General features: G+C 38.9%; 1 long non-coding RNA gene across 5 annotated transcripts in view; it reads right to left on the reverse strand.

Moving 5' to 3' along the window:
* The window catches only part of LOC111942058 (uncharacterized), a 35,240-nt gene extending 17,717 nt beyond the window's left edge, over positions 1-17,523 (reverse strand). For 2 of the 5 annotated variants that reach the window (XR_015283160.1, XR_015283159.1), the window contains exons 1-5: positions 16,838-17,000; positions 14,390-14,441; positions 14,022-14,112; positions 12,632-12,699; positions 11,940-12,139 (exon numbers count right to left, since the gene is read on the reverse strand). This is a non-coding gene — a long non-coding RNA (uncharacterized LOC111942058). Of the gene's footprint in view, positions 1-11,939; positions 12,140-12,631; positions 12,700-14,021; positions 14,113-14,389; positions 14,442-16,837; positions 17,001-17,311 lie in introns of those variants that run through there. The other 3 variants (XR_015283161.1, XR_015283162.1, XR_015283163.1) reach the window with 3 other exon arrangements.
* Positions 17,524-20,691: the final 3,168 nt, after the last annotated feature.

Raw genomic sequence — 20,691 nt, forward strand, 5'->3', positions numbered from 1 at the left:
AGGTGAACTGCAAGAAGAATTGTGTTTATATGTTGCATTTTTATTAAAGTAGGTTTGCAAACCCACAGAGAACAGAAGTAGCAAGGAGTGCACTTTCAGTAATAAACCAGACACATCCAGGATACAGGGTTAATCTAAAAGACAATCTGTAAATGAAATTGTATTCATATTAATTCAGGAAAAGGTAATGCAGGACTGTGCTGCTTCAAATGAAAATTAGTGATCTCTCAAGTAAAGAAATATTCTGCAAATCCTACATCATACATTTTTAGGACATCTGGAGATTCTTTGTTCTTTTCAATTCCCACTTCTCTCTTAAAGACATTATTAAAGTGTCAAATAAAAATTGCTGGCAAACCCTAAGTATTTCAAAACAGGTTGTATTATCATATATGATAATATCTTGCTAGGGTGTGAGAAGACTAAAAACAATATATGGAAAACCAGTCAAATCATAAAAGTCAATATAAAGTGAAATAAAAATAGGAAAATTACTCTTTGCTCATTTGTAGCATCCAGACAAGTTCACATTGCCCAGAGGAAATCGCAGGAGCCTCCTTGTACTGAACAAAGCACCAAAGAATACCCTCAGAGCAAAGAACAATCATGAACTGAAAGGAAGATAAACAGATGCCCAAGGGAAAAAAAGTCCAGGTCTGAGTTTTTGTTAACTTTTATGACAACTCCCAAAATATGAGCATCCATGACTTGGAAAAAAAAAATAAAATAATTGGAAAAAAATAAATGAAGCTGCCGATCAACTTCCCAGATTTCGTAAGGTTTTTAAGTAGTTGATATGTTTCTGCTGCTATGTTTCACCCACTGGTCCTTTAAATCATTTCAACACCAGCATGACTCTATTGAAACCAGCAGGGTTACAACATAACAGAGCAGAGAATTAGGCCCACTAGTGTGATTTCTGGTTGCTAGACTGAAGGAAAAACAACTTTGAGCGTCACATAAGTTCTTTTAATCACTACATGGGATGAGCTAATCCAAAAGACATTAGGCAATTACCTACCGTACTTGGAGGACATCAAGTGAACTGGATTTCTTTTTTTTCCAGCCTGGGACATTACTGAACTAGCACAACAAATAGTCTTGGCATCGTAAATCTCTGAAGACTCTTGTAATCCCACAGATGTTATTAGCAAATTAGCAGAATGAGAAATCAGGATGAACCAGTGGGTCATCTCGCCTCCCCTTTCACCAGCAAATTTCAACCATTCCTTGAGGCCAGTAACTTGTGTGTGATTAAAGCATTCCCTGTGTTTCAGTTTGAGCATATTTTCCCAAATGATAAACAGATCTGAAGGCTTTGAAATAAATCCACTATTTCCCCAGTGGTTAACTTCGTGTTTGAAATAATTATTTCCTAAAAAATTATATAAAAATACAGGCTTTCCATGAACATCAGTACATAGTGCAAAGATGTATGTGGAAAATATGTAACATCACAGATGACTGTTGCATCTGCCATTAATAGAAATTCAAGCCAGTAACATCTAGAAAAACTTAACAAATGGATTTTACTCTTAGCAAGCGATGTTCTGATGGAGGTGGGGCTCAAGATGTCTTCTCAGGACAGCACCAGGAGGCTTCCAGAACTGCAATAGCAAAAAAATCCCTATTCTACTACCATTCTCTGAAGAAACATCTCACTTCCAGGCAAAGTAACTCTCTGCAGCTGCTTGGGCTTCATGACACTAAACAGTAACTCGCAGTTCCCAGAATTAAGTCATTTGCTACAGCTGCTAACAGCCATTTGCAGGAATAGCCTGAGATAGCCCCAGCTTTTAAATTTGTATGTGGAGGTTGTATCATTATGTTGCTTGATTCAATTGTTCCTAAAAATAAGAATTTACTCTTTACTATTTAACCCACTATCTACCTAAAGACACTGTTAGTCCAAATTACAATAGATTTCTGTGTTTTTTCCTTTTTCCAGGCACTCTGTCTCCAGACATCAGAAACTGCAGCTGAAGATACTGAAATTTTTCAACTAGCAGTGCATTTCCAGTGCCCTGCAACTCATTTGAAAAGGCTGGGGTATCTTTTTCTCCAGAATAGAGAATATAAAGTTTTTACATGTTTGACACAACTGCTTACATTTCATAAACTCCATTATGGAGAAGTTGTACTGCTAACAAAGACTGTGACAGAAAGGTAGGAGATGGCCACTGTCCACAGTTTATCTGAACACTTACTGAACAAAGACAGGTTTCTCTTCTTCAGTTTGCACTTAATTATTGTGTAAGGCAATATCACAATATCCTTTGCATTACCCCAAAACTCGCTGGAGACTCTACAGGGAGATCTGAGGATTTGTGGCCATGGGGATGGTGACAAGTGGCTGAATGGGACTCACAACTCTAAACTACTTGGCAAACCCTACTCCTCAAATTCTGATAACAGTCATAATGCCACTATGCTCAGTTTTGACTAAACACTGTCTATGAGACTATATAAAAGATCATCTAAGGTTTTGCCAGGATTAAAGCAAACATTCTGAAAAGGTTTTAAGTAACCAACTCACACAGCCTTTTGTACAATCCACATTCATTTAAAGTCCCAGGAAAGAAATTCAACCTCAGATTTGCCATATCTGCTTTGTTGAATAATGTGGGTTTAGGAAGGTTTAGAGAAAAAATTACCACCAAAAGCCAGCTCAGATAATACTGGTATTTCACAAGTGTTTGCAATGCAAATGCACGTGCCCACGTTTGATACTTCTGACCAAGAAGTGTGAGAAGACAGATCTCATGTATAATCATATTTAAAAGCTGGGTCCTGGCTTGTTACCTTCTGAGAAAATCCCACACAGACAGCCACTGTTGGCTCCTTCTGTGAGTCAAGGATGGACCCAGCAGTGGCTGCCCATGCAGGACACCTTTATATTTGATAGATCTAGAAATAGAGAAGGCCTTTAGGAACTCTTCCTTCTCTCTCCCCAATATTCAGCCATGGAAACAGCTGTAATTGGGAAGGAGAGGCTCCGTTTCCTGGAAGATGGTTAATCATGGTGGTTTTTGGAAGCTAATTATGAAGGAACTGATGACATTATTAAACTGTGCTAAGGGTCCTCTTATATTTTTGAAAGCTGAGAAGCTTTGGGGATCAGCATGGCTTTGGTGAGGTTTGTTGGGGCAGAAAATAGGCAACAGTAGAAGTCTGCTGGATTTGCAGCAGGCAGAGGTGGCAGCTGCCACCTGGGAAGGAAGCAAGGCCAGCTCAGCCCCTGCCTTGCCAAGCAGAGACCAAAAGCTTTATTGACTTTCTGACAGAATCCTTCTCATTCTCAGCTCCTGATGCCTTTCTAGCCCAAATTTTGGATCTGGATTGTAGAATCACAGAATGGCTGAGGTTGGAAAGGACCTGTGGGAGTCATTTAGTCCAAAGCACTACCACACACAGCTGGCTGCCCAAGACCATGTCCAGATGGCTTCCAGGGATGAAGATTCCACAACCTCTGTGGAAAACTGGTGTGAGTGCTCGGACAACATCTCAGTGAAAAGGTTTTTCTTGATATTCAGAGGGAATCCTGAGCTTTCATACATGTCCTTTGCCTCTGGTCCTGTCACCAGGCATCTCTGAAAAGAGAATGTCTCCATCCTTTTTACATCCTCCCTTCAGGTATTTATTAACATGCATTGATCCAATCCCACTGAGCCTTCTCTTCCCCAGGCTGAATCCCAGTTCTCAGCCTCTCCTCATATGACAAGTGCACCATCCCCTCATCATCTCTTTGGGCCTTTTCTGGAGTCTCTGCAGTACAACTCTTTTTCTCCTCAGTGGGGGAGCCCAGAATTGGACCTGGCACTTCAGATGTGTCTCAGCAGCACTGAGAAGAGAGGAAGGATCACCTCTCCTGACCTGCTGGTGACACTCCTCCTAATGAAGGATAAGGGAGGAAATGCCAAGGGGCCTTATCTTCACATACAGAGAAAAATTGATGTGCACATCATTGTTCAAAACTCCTCCAGATTCTTCCTTCACATTTCAGTACATGCTTCATCAAAATATCTAACAAAAGATTGCAGTCAAGAGCCTAAACTTCACAAAGTCAGGGCATCTTTTGTGTTCAAAAGACAATTCTCACTCTGCAAAATTAGAGACTTGAATTTCCTTTACTGGCAGCTGAATGACTCATATGGCTGATAGTATCACTGCCCTGATAATGCCAACCTACAGCTCAGTATGAGTTTGGAACTTTCTTGTTTAATTCTTTTTTTAAAAATTCTGAAGAATAGAAAAAGATTGGAAGTTACGTGACAAAAATTAATAATAATTATGGAAACAATTCTCCTCACTGAAGTCTTAAAGAGTCTTTGTTCTTTGTTGGACAGTGACCCAGTTGATGAATTTTTCTATTTCTCAAGACTCCTGGAAAAGAAATTACATTTAAGCACCCTTCTAAAATTCAGGATGATATTGCAAACATTTGCCTGCTAATATCATTGTATACCATCTGAGGACAATAGCCAGACTTATTTTTACTAAGGACCCTGTACAAAACCATTATAATGTAACCCAGAGAACTACCTAAAGGATGTTTTTATCTTTGCCCCTTAAATAACAGTAGAAGATTAGTGACTAATCTAATTTGAGTGAAATCAATACTCATTCACTTACAAAAGAGTCACTGAGGGTTTTGTGGGTTTTCAGCCAATGAAGACCTTGAAACAGAAAAATGTGAGCATCTGATAAAGAGAGTGGCTGCAGGTCCTTGTTACCAGCAGCACAGAAAAGGCCCTTGTGATAACCATTACAAAAGTAAGGAGAAGCAGGAAGAAAAAGTGAAAGATACTTTAAAATTTTAATACTTTTGGAAATTAAGTACTCAACTTTGGATGGATCAACATGCCTAAAGTTTCTGGATTTAGAAATTCCAAGTCTTTGGAGATCAGCATCTTATATCAGTTTTCTAAGTAAAAAATGAGTTTAGATTGCAATCTCAAAAAGAAACAAATTTCTGGAAGGCTGCTAGCCAGGTGAATGTGTTTGTACTGGTTCCTGTGATACATGTTTCCTTTTTTCCCAAAGATTAGAAAGAAACCACAGACAGATTGTGGCATGTGTAGTATCAGTTCACAGCAGGACCTAAAGATGAAAATCTCTAAAGTCAGAGTTCATGACGACCTCTAAGAATTCTTCCAGGTGTTTTCATGGAAATTGATATAATAGAGCACAGACATGAAAGAGCAAATATATATTATTTTAAATCACAGCTTCAGGGCTTAAAGCTAAGCTCAGCAGGTACTAGGAGACCCAGCATGATTTCAAAGCAAATGTACATCTAAAGAAAGCAATTTTTCATTGGACTAATATTTTACACTCAATTCACTTTTTTTTTTCTTTTTGCTCACAGTTCTCTCTTCCTACACTATCGGAAAATATTCTTCTGCTACTTCTTGTTAAAAAAAAAAATCATAAAATGAGAAATGTGTGTCTGCTTGTGCTTGTGGCCTTTTCATTTATTGTTTCCTGACTATATACAGAATTCAGCCACAATTCAATGTACAACTAGGCAAGCCGACAGCCGGCATTTACAAAGGTAATAGTTATGTAACAGTAGAAATTAACACAAAATTTCCTATGACAGATGCATGGCATGAAAAAGAGAGTGAAGAGACAAGTCCCTTTTACATCTACAGCCTGTTTCACTAAAGAAAACAGCATTGTGAATGCACCAGTTCAGTGATGACAAAAGGACAAGACTTCTGTCCTATTCTGATAGCCTTATATACAAAAACAATGCATTCATATGAATTTCTGCAATTAAACTTTCACATAATGGCCTGCTCCCTCCTGTCTTAAAAAGGCAAGTGGAATCTCTGATCCACTTGCACCATTTTTCACACTTCTACACACAAAACCAAATATATTTGGACAAAATTCTCCAGTATGTGTTTCACACTGTCAGAGAGGTGACCATCATGTCTGGGTGAGTAAACTCTTATTTGTGTGTGCAGGCAAAGACCTTATAAACAGGTATCTGGAAAAATGTAATTATGGTTCAATTTGATTTCAGAGAGCACTTACCTGATATATTTGGAAAACCCGCTCTACATCTTAGGTCACTCTAAAGACTTCCAAGGTACTTGATGGTTTTCAAATGGATGGATAGTATCTGTATGTATTGATATGATATTATCAGTTTGTATTACAGACCTTTGTAGTACACAGAAAAGACATAGTCTTGAGCACTGTTTACAAATAAATATACAAGGTAGATTTAAAAAAAAAAAAATAGCTCTTTCTTCTTTAAAAAGGGAACAAATAACATTAATTTCACCTGAATAGCTTAACACAGTCCAGTCCTTTGTTTAGTTATGAGCAAACCCACTTTACAACAGTTCCCTGGAATTTATAGATTTTTTCCACTCACAAGTAAACTGTTTTAAAGTTGTTAAAAAATGTTAAATAATTAGGAATTTAATTACTAAGAGAAAAATTTATTTGAAAACACGCTGAGAACAGAAACCACGATTTTATCAGACTCTTCTCTGGGTTTCTGCTACTCTGGATGCCAGAACTACAGCCACAGGAAGAGCAATATCAGGAAACATCCGCTTTGCAATAGGGAACAGAGAGCAGTTCTTTCCAATTCCAGTTTTATACGAGTAGAGCACTGAAGGACTGAATTTTTATTCATGCACAGGACTCAACAAGGAAATAAATTTTTGCGCTCTAATAGAATTCTAAGGGTACTTCCACTGCCATATTCTGCTTCAGATAATTGCAAAGCTGTGATATATGTAAAAGAGTACTTGGATATAAGCAAAGAAGTCTATAGAAACAATATTGGTAAACAAACGTACTGAAACACATTGATTGCCCCCAGATGGATAGTAGCTTTGTTATGGCAAACCATAATCCTGTACGCTGATTATCAAATGCATCTAACTACCTGGTACAATCCATATAGGAGCATGTGAGAAACTGTAGGGTAAAAGTAGAGTGCATGCTTTACTTCTTAGAGCAATAGAGATATTGCTTATGGATGATAAGGAGTGAGATAGAGCTTGAGGAGAAAGGAAAAGAGAAGAGGGAAAAATATGAAAGTGGTTTGGTTTAGGTTCAGAAAGAAACCAAGAAATAAGAAACAAATAAAAGCATGAACTAGATATTCATTATCATTATTATCCCATACTACAATGGTACATGTTTCTTAAAATCTTCCAGACAAATATTCTAAAGTGTTAATGGTCTTTTAGGAACTAATGATGGTGAACAGCAAGGCCACTGGACAGAAAATTGAATTGCACAGCCATTGTGGGACTTATCAAAGGTCAGGCACTGAAATGGTGACATGTGGAGATTAAAGCATGAGGTTTCCATCCCAGCACCCTCATCTCACTACTGTATTTCATGTAAAATTTTCTCTGCTTCTTGTGGACATGCTGGCAGAAGCTGAGGAATGTAACAGAGCAAAGCAGTACAATCTGTTGGGGTATTTTAAATTATATTTGTCTGTTTCACCATTTTTTTAGGAAGATTGAGTAAAATTGCCTGCACAAACAATCTTGCTTCAGATTGTCAGATGGACAACTACGACTGTGGATCTGTATCAAAAATAGAGACCAAACTTTTGTTCCCCTTTTAAAACTGCCTTCAATATATATACACATAAACTTAGATATATATTTAGATAGAAATAGATCTAGTTTTGAATTCAACATTAATTAAATTATCATCTGTCTCCACTAAGCATCCCTCAGTGGGCACTCTCCCACAGATGATGTCTATTGTCCTGAGCTGAATTAAAAAAAGCAAGAACAAGTTAGTCACACAAACCAAACCATGCCATGTAACAGGAGCACCACTGCAGCCACACTTAACACAACAAACAAGCTCTGCTCAAGTGTAGTGCTGAGCAATGCAACCACATTAACCATTTCTGCTGACTGCTGCTGGCTGGGAGCACTGGACCACAGAGCTATCCCGTGAGTCTGTGAGCAAGAAAAGCTGCTTTCACACACTGAGAACAGTGGATTGCTGTAGCTAGCAGGAAGAGAGTTGGTGGTAAGGGTCAGGAAGAAAAACCTCAAAATGTGCTACATATCTTGGAGGTTTACAGAATCATCAAAACTCTTTTCATTATTAAGTGAGCCAGATCAGTCCCCTGATTGCCTGTGGTTTGTCTGTCATCATTTTCACATGTGCCATGATTACTTTGTAAAAAGCTGCCCATCTGAAAAGCTAACCCCTTTATTTGGGGGCAAGCTGATACCACATACTGTAAAAGAACAAGGAACAAACAGAATCAGTTTTCATCCTTCCAATGAAAAACCTAAATGGCCTTCCCCTCTTGAACTGTTCACATGAAACAGCAGGCACAAGGAACTGACAATTGCTCTCTGTAAGTTGCCAGGAAAATCTCCAGAAATTTCTTCCAGTTTATCAAAGATCTTTGTTTCCCATGCTAACCTATATCTGAACTAACATTTAAAAAAACCTAAAAAGGTTAATTATCATCAAGACTAATACATTATATTTAATTTAAACATCCAATGCCTGCTGGATCCCCATTAGAAGATATGCCATGACTGTGACAGAAAATATTGACTGCAATTTCCACACCCAGGACTGTGGTTGAATCTAATTTGCTGCGTGCTTTTAAGCAGTTGAATTGCAGTGAGACTTACTGGCATATCCATCAGGTGTACCATGAGCAGTTTTGCATTCAGCCACCAGTAGTATGTGTTAGTATACTTCAAATTCTCAATTTACTGTGGCCTATTGCTATTTAAACAGGTCTTGTACGTGTAGTTATAATGCTTAACTGCCTCCATAAAGTGTTTGAAGGTCTACAGGAAGAAAGGCTGTACGTCTCCAGGACTGCTCTGCACAAGCAAAAGGCCCATTGCATGGTCACCTGTGATTGCAAGGGATAATTTCTGTGACTCAAAGCATTCCTGGAACTTCCTCACACTTTTGAAAAAATATAATCATTTCTAGTAGTTTCAACAGGTAATCTGTGGATCCTGTTACTAAAAGGTAGTGCAAAGTGAGGGTCGGTATCTTAGTCACAGTGCTAGATTTTTAGAATAAGAAGCTAATGCTGTAAAACTATGCCCTAGAAATCAGCAATGGATAGTCAGCCAAATTCTGAGCTCACTGATAGTGCAAGTAACTCCAGTGAAGTAATTAAGTTATACTTGTCCCAGCAAATGAGATCAGCAATAGGCCCTCTCTAAACAGAACAGACCCCAGCTGGGGTTACTGTCACAGCACTGTTAAAATTACCAGTATAGTTTATGTTCTGCCTGTAGCTTGAGTTACAATGACAGTGTGCTGACAATTCTTTATCACCCAAGCAATTTAGATGATCAAGACAAGCCATTGATCCTCTCATACTTGTCTTTATTGTTTCTAAGGGTGCAATCCTAATTTAGAATGGTGAGTGGGAACCAGTGGCACATTCTTATCAGTGACACTGTCACAAACTCTTAGCGCAGCAACAAACTACTTCTTATAAACACTCTCTTCTCTCAGCTGGATTTTCAAGTTCCAAAGATGGAGCTTCACACAATCAGGAATATTTACTGTGGTTTGTCATCCCTGCAAGCTTACAGACAAGGTGTTCTGCTTCAAAAAAAATATTTATTTTGGTTACTTGGATTACTGCCTGGACAGGAAATGATAAAGCAGACGTCAGGGAGCCAGATGAGTAATAGAATAATTTCTAAGAGTGATCTGAGCTGCTAAGAAGATGACACTTGAGAGGTCAGAGGCACAAAACATTCCCCACTTTCTCTCCTTCTGCACTCGGAGCTTGAAGCACAAGCTGTGTGTGCTTCAGCCTTGTTGAGCTGGCATGATCAGTGCAGTTATTATTTAGATATATTCAACCATTATGAAGGTCTTCAATGGTGCCATTTTGATGGGGGAGGGGGTGGAAAGAATAGAGTTTTTTTAAAGATCAGAAAGTCAAAAGCAGGAAGATGTACTGCAGCTAGAGAAACTGTTTTGTTTACTGTTGGGCTGTTTGAGACACAGAATTACCAGAGTGGCTGAGAAACCATTAGCTACCTATCTTCTCCCCTGTGCACAGCTTGCACCACACAGCTGTGCAAACTTCCCCTCCCTCCTCCCTGCCTCCCACTTAGTGGAAAGCTGCAGCCAGGACTGTACTGGTGCTAAGTGGATGTTGAATCATTATTTATGCTCCAGTGATAATGACAGCCCTTGTCTTGTCTGGATGGGGAGCCTTGCTCCTGTCCCACTGCTAGCCTCTGGCCAAATGACAGGAATTTCCTTCCTGTGCTGAGTCTCCAGCCTAAGATGGCAGGGCAGAAAAAAGGTGTGTGAGTGACCCTGCTGTTACCCCTCCTCCAGACCGGGCAAGTGGGGCTCCCAGACATGAAGGAAGCAGCCTGAATTCACAAGTTGATGACAGGAGTGGGAGCCAGTGTTGTCTCAGTCCCCAGTACGACCACAAAACCATCTTCAAACAGAAGTTCACAAAACTGATAGCTCTTTATCCAGCTCTAGCTGGCCTAGGCTGCCTGCTCCAGGGCAATGGGGGCACGGACAGACCCCCATGCTGAGCAGCCAAAACCCAAAGAGCTTCGGAAGGTATGGCACAGCTGAAAGTAGACCCCAAAAGAGCATCCCACGCCCAGGGCTTGTCACACAGCAGGCATGCAGTGACAGCTGCAGTCAGAGGGCTTCTGTAACAGCACTGCCACCACATTAAAATGTCTTCAGTGACTCTGCTTCCACCCCCATACCTTGCAAGTTATCTGTAGATAACAACTTGCAGTCTTTCTGGGGGCACTGTATCTCACGCTGAAAGCTTTTTTTCTTAAGCAAGCACAGAATATGTCTTCATTTGCTTAGCTAAAAAGTGTGTCTGATGCAGAGAAACCACCCAATTTCCGGATGGAGCCATCGCACAGCCAAAGACTGATACTTTCTACGGAAGAAAGATGCTGCCACCTTGGGACCAAACAGAGGGTTAGCTGAACTCCCATAAAGGTAAAACTTGCTCTGAGAAACGGGCAAGCAAGGAAAAGGCAAGAAATAATAAAGGTGTTGATGATGTGCTAATAATACTTATTTACATCCAACATTCACCTTTGAATTGTAAGGAAAAGAGGAGAATAAATGGTGACCGTGCTTCCATGAAAGCTTAATATCTACTAGTATTTACTATCCTGTAAAATGCTCTTTTCTTATAAATAAAGGCTTAGAAAATGCTTTAGAAAAAGCACATATTGGTTCTGTGTATTGCCACTTTCTGTTGCCGTAAAAGACAATAGAAATGAGCAGGAGAATTGCAGGAAACTAGAAATTAGTTGCTCAGCTCAGATTTGGGCTAACACATGGAGCTCAACATGTTTTACTGTTCATTACAAAAACAGCATGGATCTCTTAATAGATATAAATTACATGAACATGATCAAGGAGAAGAAAAATGTAAAAGGAATTTTCTCCCTAATAAACCATGGGAAAACCTGTTTTTTCATCCCCACCTCAGAGAAACTCCCTGAAATCCTCTGGTATTTGTATAGTTTTTAGGGATCTGGCAGAAACTCAGGACTCCTCATGAGAATGCCATTTCTCTCAGCTTTGAGATCTGACTGCCCTTCTCTGCCAGCTTCATGGCAATGTGACTCCTTTGGAGTCAGCTTACCAGTCAAAAGAGGCTTACAGAGCCATCTCAAAGATGAGATTTTGAAAAGTAGAGGGCACACAGAAAACTTAAGGAAGCTTCTGGCTATATTTACTTTGCTAAGTATTTGCACTGCGTGGGATTTCTGTGTACACCTGGATGCATTAGCCCACACAAGTCTCTCTTGCGGTTGAAGGTAGCAGAAAGTACGGCTGCCAAGCTGCGTAAATCAGGCAAAAATGAAGTAATCAGCAGTGTAGATGAGCTCAGCTTATGCCACAGGTGGTCAGGAGCTCAGAGTCCACAAGATGGTACTCACAGCATTGTCCAAAAAGGAGCTGCTACCTCAATCCCAAACACTGCTTCCCAGCAGGGTCAGAGCACGGTACTTAGCTGTAAGATCAAAGCATGCTGTTCTGTGGCTCAGCACAGTCTCTGCCTTCCAAAGAAACACAGCCAATTTCCAATACTGGGTTTCCTTCTGAAAATCAGAAATGTATCTGCAGCTTCAAGCAAGGCCTTGCCAAAAAAAAAAAATAAATAATAATAATAACATGGACACAAATACATTTATAAAAGGCAGTATTTCTTGTTAGCAGGGTTTCTTAATGATGACTTTAACTTGTTCTCAGACTTCAGTTATGCTGAAAAAAGTTAGCATAGCAAAGATCAGGCTGCATGGAAGTCTGCACCAATCTTTTTATGTGCAGGAACACATCAAAGGGCTTCAAGGGGTTTAATAATGGAACTATGACAGCCTGAAGAATAAACAGAATTTGAGTGGACAGATGCACAGGACTTAGAGCTTAAACTAGAAGTCTGCAACTTGCTGAAAGGAGCCAATATTAAAGTAATTATGCACTTAAAACAATTACTATTTATTCTTCAAAGAGTCATAGTCAAGTGAAGTAACCCATTTTAAATTATTTCTGGTAATTGCATTGCATCCCCAAATTATATGCCTGCATACTCTTTGAACTAGGCTTTCAAAAAAAAAAAAGCAAAACCAACCTGCCAGTGTATTTTCTGCTTAAAGATTACCCCACATCTTGAATAATTCCACTGTAGTTTATCATTTCCTGCAGGCATAATATAGGGTGTTAAACCTGAGTAAATCTGAGAAATTTTAGTTTCTGTATCTAGGCCAGAAGTCAGTTTAACAGTGAACAATTGCAAATGCCTAAATTGTTCACTTACCATTAACTTTCGATAATCTGGAAAATTCTATAAAAGTATCAAGGCATTTCATTTAAAGCTGTGGTAGCTCACCAGCATATAATTGCACCCAGCAAATTGACTGAACACAAAATTAGGAGAGATCACTGTTCTGCTTTAGATAGCATAAAATAGCTTTCCATTCAGTAACCTCAACATGTAAAATCTGATTTTAAATAGTTCCCAGGGCACTCACAATTTCTACTAAGATGTAATCACATTGTTCTTGTGTAAGAATCTAGGAAGTTCCATCAACTAAACCTTCTACTCATTTTCTGGGACAGTGGTGGGAATTTTACTTCTAAGTATACTTAACATAGTTTATGATCAGTCTGTGGGGAGATTTCCACTTCAGAATATGTCCTGCCCATATTTATGGACAGAGGCTAATTTTGAACTTGCCTACTGCAACACTGCTGGCAGTGTAATTGCAGCACAAGGCTCAGTACAAAACATGGGAATGACCTCTAAATATATACTGGATCATCTTAGAAGGTACTTCTACATTAGTTCTAGGTCTGTTATAGAATTTAATTAATATGGACATAAAGCTTAAATATCTGATAGATCCTAGACTTCTTTAGGATCTGGTATATCCTTATTAGGATTTATTTTCTTAAGTAATTTCCTGACATAAAATCCTTCAAGATCAACCTATTTCCAAGTGTATAAGCAGATGCAGACTGAAATAAATTCATAAATATGGACTGAAAACTTGCAGACAAGGTTATAAGGGTGGATAATGTACAGAAGATTCTTTGTGAAATCTAAAACTTCTATACTGTAAATAAATGGATTAAGGCCCTTATCACCACAGGAAATAATTAACATGTTATTGCAATGATTTTCAAAAAGTGAAGCCATGCAATGTCAGGTGTGCAGTTTAAGAACAGTTCCTTCTGTTACATCTTTGATTTTGGACAGGAAAAGATTTCTTTCTCCTAGTGCAAAAAACGTGCAGTGATGTCGTGCTCTAGAGCACGTGTTTATAATTGATGAATATAATTGCTTCACTCTGACTATGTGCACTTAGTAAGAATATTGTGCCCTTATCACCACAATTTCAGCCCTGCCATTTAGTCATTTAAGCATCCTTTAGGCTTATTTCCATAATTGCATTACAAGAAGAATCTGTGTGAGTGTGAATCCCCTCTTAAGTGAAGATAAAAGTATTTGTAGAGCATACCAATATCCTTTGCATACAATCAAGAAATCTGCTTTTCACTGTCAGCTGAAGGAAAGAGGATGGCTTCTGCAGCCTTCTCTCCTCTCCCTGTCTGAAGAAAAACAAAGCAAAAAATGTGAGTCTTGAATTGCTCAGTTCAGCATTTCTGCTAATATCTTGAGCTGTCTCAACCAAATGTGTGCATTAGGGTTCAGCCCAGCTTATTTTGTATGTAAAGTGAGATTCAGAACAACTCATGTGCAAAAAAAACCCTTTACTCCAAGGCCAGTAACTGATGTAGTTCATTGTTATCATTACCTCTAAAATATTTTAAAGAAAGCTGACAAATATCCTTGCTCTGTGAGACATGTAACAAAATCTTCACCCACCTGAGAGCCACAAGACATGTCCCACACCCTTTAAAGTGAAGAGAAGGAGCTTCTGGAATAGATGACAAATGGGACAGGGTAATGGTTCCACAGGGCAGTGCTGCCAGAATAGGTTGGGAGGCTGGGAATGCCACTACATCCCCATAGTGCCCACACAGTCTTTGCTGAATAGCACTTGACTCATTTCTTCCATTAGTAAAAACAGAGATGCCTTGGATGTGCACCTGAACTACGTATGAAACATGCTGCAGCTCAAAATCATGCAGGTGGACAACTTCTGTTTTAAAATAAGGGCAAGACTTGGCTTTAGGGTCAACTTTTTCAGTGCTTAGAAAATTCTTTTAGAAGTTTTACTATAAACAACTTGAAAAACAGATTCCTTTGATTTTTTTTTTTACACAAAAAAAAAAGAACAATTTTTAAAATACAGTCTCAGCTCCCACTTTAAAAAGCTATTTTTCTGCAGGATTCTTCTGGAAGAAATATTTTAATGGATACATACTAACAGGAAAAAACACACATTCTAGTCACTTTATAGTCAGCTTTCAGAAACAGCAATTTTTATGTCTTTACAGACACAGATTTTTGAAATTAATGCATTGTGATGACTATGGTTAGAATACAGATGTGTTGGTTCTAAAAAATGCATTGTGAAAAGTGCTTCATGTTACCCATACCCAGTGAACTTCTTTTGCCTGCATTTATAAGATAGATATTTAAGAATTATTTATGAGCAGAACCTTTCAATTTTTCTCCTCCTATGTGATATATGCTCATGCCACATCCAACTTGAGAAGCTAAACATAATCCCAGGCCAGAGTGATCTTTTCAGAATTTCTTATCAAAAACTGAACCTCATCAGCTGAAACTGAGTTGTTTGAAATAGTACCTCCAGCCTTGGTAGGTAAGAGGTGAGACAGGTTTGTCAGGGAACTCCAGGAAAATGGGCTTGTGACCCTACTGTTCCTGGCTGGAGAATAATAAATGTTCTCACAAGTAGCTGCCTTCTCACACATTCTGACGCACTGTCTGACACCAACAAACTTGAGCTTCCCTGTCTCTAACACAGATAAGCTGAATTAGGGACCCAAAGACATTTTGTCAAGAGTTTGCTGGTGTAGGTGATTGACTTCTTTGCCTCTACCCAGAAGTTGCCTTGCCTCTCACTCACACAGGACGTAGGAAAAAAGCTCCATTCCCTGAAAGCCAAGCTGTGCCTTTTTTCCCTAATCCGTTCTTACACTAAAAGCAAAACAGAACAAAGCCTTTCCTGTCTTTTTATGGGAAGTTTTCTACAGTAAACAGTAATAAAAATCATAATATTTTCTAATAAAATAAATCAGTTTGCAGATTCCGAGTTTGCTGTCATACATTCTGACACAATTTGCCACCATACTGTCACAGTATACATACACCAAACCTATTTATTGGCAAATCCTCTTTTTGGGGATCAAAGCAGTTTTAGAGTAAGAAAAAAAGATCCATTAACTAAGGCCCATTAATTTCAACATAGGAATATTTTCTGATTCTTAAACAGGTTTCAGAACCACTCACTCCAAGCTGCACGTGCCATACCAGACATGGCTGAAGCATCTTCACTCAGCTTGGAGATACAATTTTCTACTTTGCTTGTAAGAATATTCTAAATATTAAGAGAGAAGCTGTCACTTACAGCACATTTCTCTGGGCCACAGCCTATGAAGATCTTGTCAGTGAAAAGCACAAAGCAGTTTTTTTGTGCAGTAGCTACAATGCAAGCTATTCCTGGCTCCTGTTGGTAACAGTGCCTCCACGGCCACCATGAGCTGAGATGACACTGAGAATTTGAGTAGATTATAGATGTATCATTAAATGCAGTGTGAAGAAAACAGACCTTCAGCCACCTAGCCACCTGTATCCATTCACACACTCAGGCATACTGAAATCACAACTCCCAGGAGTTTTCCAAAGTCACAAACATACCGCTTTGGAAGGAGATTGTAGCTACATTCTGCCATATGTGTAATGGAACAACCAAACAACTGAAATAACCAAACTGCTACATGAAACCTTAACGAAATATTAAGTCCTTCAACGCTATCCAGTCATTCCATAAACATTTTTAACTACAGCATTATCTAAAGAGTATAATTTAGGAAACAGTTTAAATTTTACCTTGCTGTTGGCTTTTTAAGAGCATACTTTAACATAAGATTTATAAAATTGCTCATGAACTTTCAGAGCAAAGAATGAATAATAACACTGTCAGGAACAGGATTTATTTTTTATCTAAGTCAGTGCATTAATTACAGATTAATATTATGCTGTTATCTTAGCTGAGCAGAACAGAGTTCAGCCCATGAGCACATGTCTACCAACTTGGTAGATATACATAGTTACTGAAAGCATGTTCTAGATCAATGACATTGATCAACAAACCAAAAACTGAGTAATTAAATTGTTATTTACCTGAGGCTGCAGTCATACAGCTGTCTGAAAGAGCAGTCTCATCCCTGTGAGAGGCATCAGCAAGGAAACAGATACAGATGATAACTCTGGATGCCTTTTTACACCTGGATCAAAACACTCCAGTCAGAGGCACTGCTTTCACCTGAATTTATCTCACACCTTCAGAGCTGGAGCTACACATACAGCAATTAGAATCAGAGTCCTTCACAGGATGTGTGCATTTCATGATTGCTTTAACAGCTGATTTTTTTTTTAACAATTAAATGCCTTGACTTTCTAAGTGGATTCTCGGTTTTCAGTTTCTTACAACAAATTAATCAGATCACTTACAAATTAACAGATCATTTTACTCCTCATGGTGCTTTATTTCACTTACTGAGTTTTAATTGCTCTTACTAAGCAAAAGATACTTTTTTTATTTTGATTCCATCCAGGAAAACTAAAAAGTAACCTTAATTTGTTTCATTTCCTTACAGTCAGTTTAAAAAGTGGAGTAGATGAGCCTGATTCCTTCTTCCAAACAGTATTAGGAGTGCCACACATTGTGGCTGTAGGAATGCTGGATGAATGCTCTTTGAAAGTTTTTGCTCCGAATCTGTAACAAGGCACAGCAATGGCTCCTTTCCAGCAACTCCCTATCGTATTCCATCCTGACAGCCATTTCCAGATATATCTACAGCTAGGATCTAACACCAGGGAACAAGAACAAAAAAGATACTAGAAGATTAATGATCTTTGGCACTAGATCACCATAATCCCAGCGTCAGTCACGATAAACAGAAACACATGAACAAAATCAATATACGATGTTGGCCCAGTCACTGAATATGCTTTCTATAAACTTCAGAAGAATAGCATGAGGCTAACTTGGGCCTCCAAGAACCATCCTGAAAATAAACTAACAGCATATTCAAGAATCTTCTCAGAGAAGAACTTATGATGAAGAACTTCCTCCATAATGATCTGCTCCCACAAGGAGCAGTAAATGCTCTTCACTTGAACAAGGAACCATGGGAGAAGGTGTTTTCTAGCACAGCTGACGTGTCTGAGGGATGCTTTCCCCTTGTTCCATCCAGTCTGCCCTCACAGAGAAGCTGGGGGTGTGCAGTACCTGATAATGCTCCACACCTGGAGCTCCTCTGAGTAGCCAACAAACAACCTCACAGATGTCTGCAGAGACCTCAACCCCTGCACTTCTGAGATGTAACACAAAAAGTAACCAAGATAAAGTCTGGATACACACTGGGTAACTCTGAAATTTTAGTTAAAGCAAAGGCTTTTCTCCAAATTTCTGCTCTGTTGGTCTCAGATGTATGAATGGTGCCAGAACTGAAACCCATTTATTGACACCCAGCACTAAAAGACTTGAAAAGCGTAATGGTTACATACAAATGTACCTCTGGGCTGTGTAGGTGCTCAAACCCAGGCTAAGGACCCTTTGTTAGTAAATGGGATAAAATTTCACCGCTGGAATGAACACACTAGGAAATTCCAAAGTATGCCTTAGCAATCGCAGATTTTTTTCTTGCATCAAAGGTCTCAGACCATAAAAGGCTTCTGACGTACAAGAAAAAAGAAAAACTAATTAAATTGTATGGGAAATCAGAACGATAGGTGGCCTAATTATTCCAAATTAACCCTACCCGGGAACTCACACACAAGGTGAACATACACAAACAAATCAATGTTGTGGACAGTTTATTCTACTTAAGACAGAGGCAAACAATACAATAGAATTAGTGGCACTCTCATCCTGCTACAAAATTAAAATCCAAAAAATTACATATGCTGGACATCCCCCCAGCACACTTCTTCCTGTGATTCACCTTCTCTGTTAAGCATTAAAACAAACTTTTTCCCAAAGCTTCATGGTTGCTAGGCCTGTTCTTTAAGATTTCCTCCTTTGGGATGCTTGATCCTCTTTGCCCTTCAACCCCTTTTAGCTCCAAAACTGGAGTTACACAAACACACGGGTCTGATTTCATTCAGACAGACAAAATTGTGGGTCTTTTATATCAGCTTTTATATTCTGGGCAGTTGCAACCTTATCAGATGCTAATTCTGTGTTGCTCAAGAGGAACCAAACTGCAAAGTCTTCTCAAATTAAGTTAATGAGGAGGTAATACCGTCAAGCAAAACCAGGAAGGCCACACATTCAGCCTTGCAAGAGATCAGCTTCTGAGCTGCGTCCTCTTTGTCCACATCTCACTGAAAATGGACTAGTGTACGCCAAGGGTGGGAAGTGGGATTAGGTGGTGCTCTACTCTGCTTAGTCAGGAGTTTCTTATCTGTCTTGGAAGCAGGCATTTTTACCAAGTAAATCTCATGATGACAGAGAATAAAATCCATCTAATTATATATTGGCATCCTGCCTTATGCGTGTCCCAGAAAGATTATAAATTAATCTTGTAATGGCATGCCAGGCTTCAACAAGAATTAATGGCCTAGAAAGAAGGGTGGTTTTCTTATGATGTAGTAAAGCTTACCCCAGGGGAAGTGTGCCCCTTTTTGCTGTGGGATGATAACTCAGTTCTGTCTGCCTGTACTATTAGTGCAGAAAGAACATAAAGCACCCTGTACTTTACAGCAAATCATCTTTTGATGGCAGTTGTTACCTGTTGCATAGGAAAATCCTGTGTGGTTTTAATTCATATAAGAAGCCAAAATACACAACTGGTGTGTGCATATAGGCACCTCATTTTAGTTTCATGTGCCTGAGACTAGTCAAATTGGAATTAAGCTAGAGGAAATTTCCACAAAGTGGTCTAATCCTGCAAGTGCTATCACCAAGAATACCTGACAAGCACTTAGCTGGAAACAGCACTTACATATAGAAAGAGACATGAAGCAGTAATTTCTCAGGAAAATAATAATTTAAAAAATCTAGTTATGCAGCAATTTTGAAATATTTATAGAACTTCTTTCCATACTACACAACTGCTCACAATACCGGTTCAGTAGGCAGACCACACAAAGGAAAACATAATTTGATTTTTTTTCCCTATCAGAGTTAATTCTCAAACATTTTTAGTGTTTCTGCTGTGATTGGTCTAAAGTTTAAGCATTTCCAGCAGTGATAACTTTTAATGCTTTTAAAAGTGGACTGGGTTGCAGACAGTTTATAAGTATATGTAGGGATTACCAGCACACCTGCTCAAGGAAACCTTCATATATTGTTTCCAGGTTTAGCTGCTCAGTGTGTTGAGTACCTTCTCTCTAACTCCAGCATGTCTCACACTGCTGCCTGCTGGGCCCTTCCTAGCATGTCCTCTGAGCCAAGCTATGGAAGACACTTTGCTGGTGACTAACTGCTCCAATTAAGTTGCTTTTCTTTTTTCCCCCTTGCTTATTGACAGGAAAATGAAGAGGTGGACCAGTGACCTAACACCTTCATAGGACACCTTGCCTACTTTCTATTTGAAAATAAAATTACCACAGATTATAATTGACACACACAGGACAAATGACAACTTTTTACAAGAGTTAATGCACTGACCTTTTACCATTGCTGTTACTTTTTAAAATTACCTCAATGATATTTCAATAAAAGCAAGATCCTGGGGGCAAGACTCAAATTACATGTAATGGCTCTGGTTTGCCATTCTCTAGAGAACAGTGGATTGCCTCAAAGCAAAGAGAGGAAAGTATTTGACCAGCATGCTAAAGGAAGGTGGTGTGATTCTAAGTTAGTGACAACTTTTTTTTTTTTTTAATCTTGGCAGCATTACCTGTGCTAAATCTTATGGGAAAGCCATATATACACATAGTATTTGCAGGAACTATACAGTATTATTTTTCTGGGATATAATCACAGTAGATTTCCCTCCTTTATATTGATGACTGTATCTCAAAAA

The sequence above is a fragment of the Cyanistes caeruleus genome, chromosome 2 (genome assembly GCF_971803275.1).
Source record: "Cyanistes caeruleus chromosome 2, bCyaCae1.hap1.1, whole genome shotgun sequence".
Lineage (NCBI taxonomy): Eukaryota > Metazoa > Chordata > Aves > Passeriformes > Paridae > Cyanistes > Cyanistes caeruleus.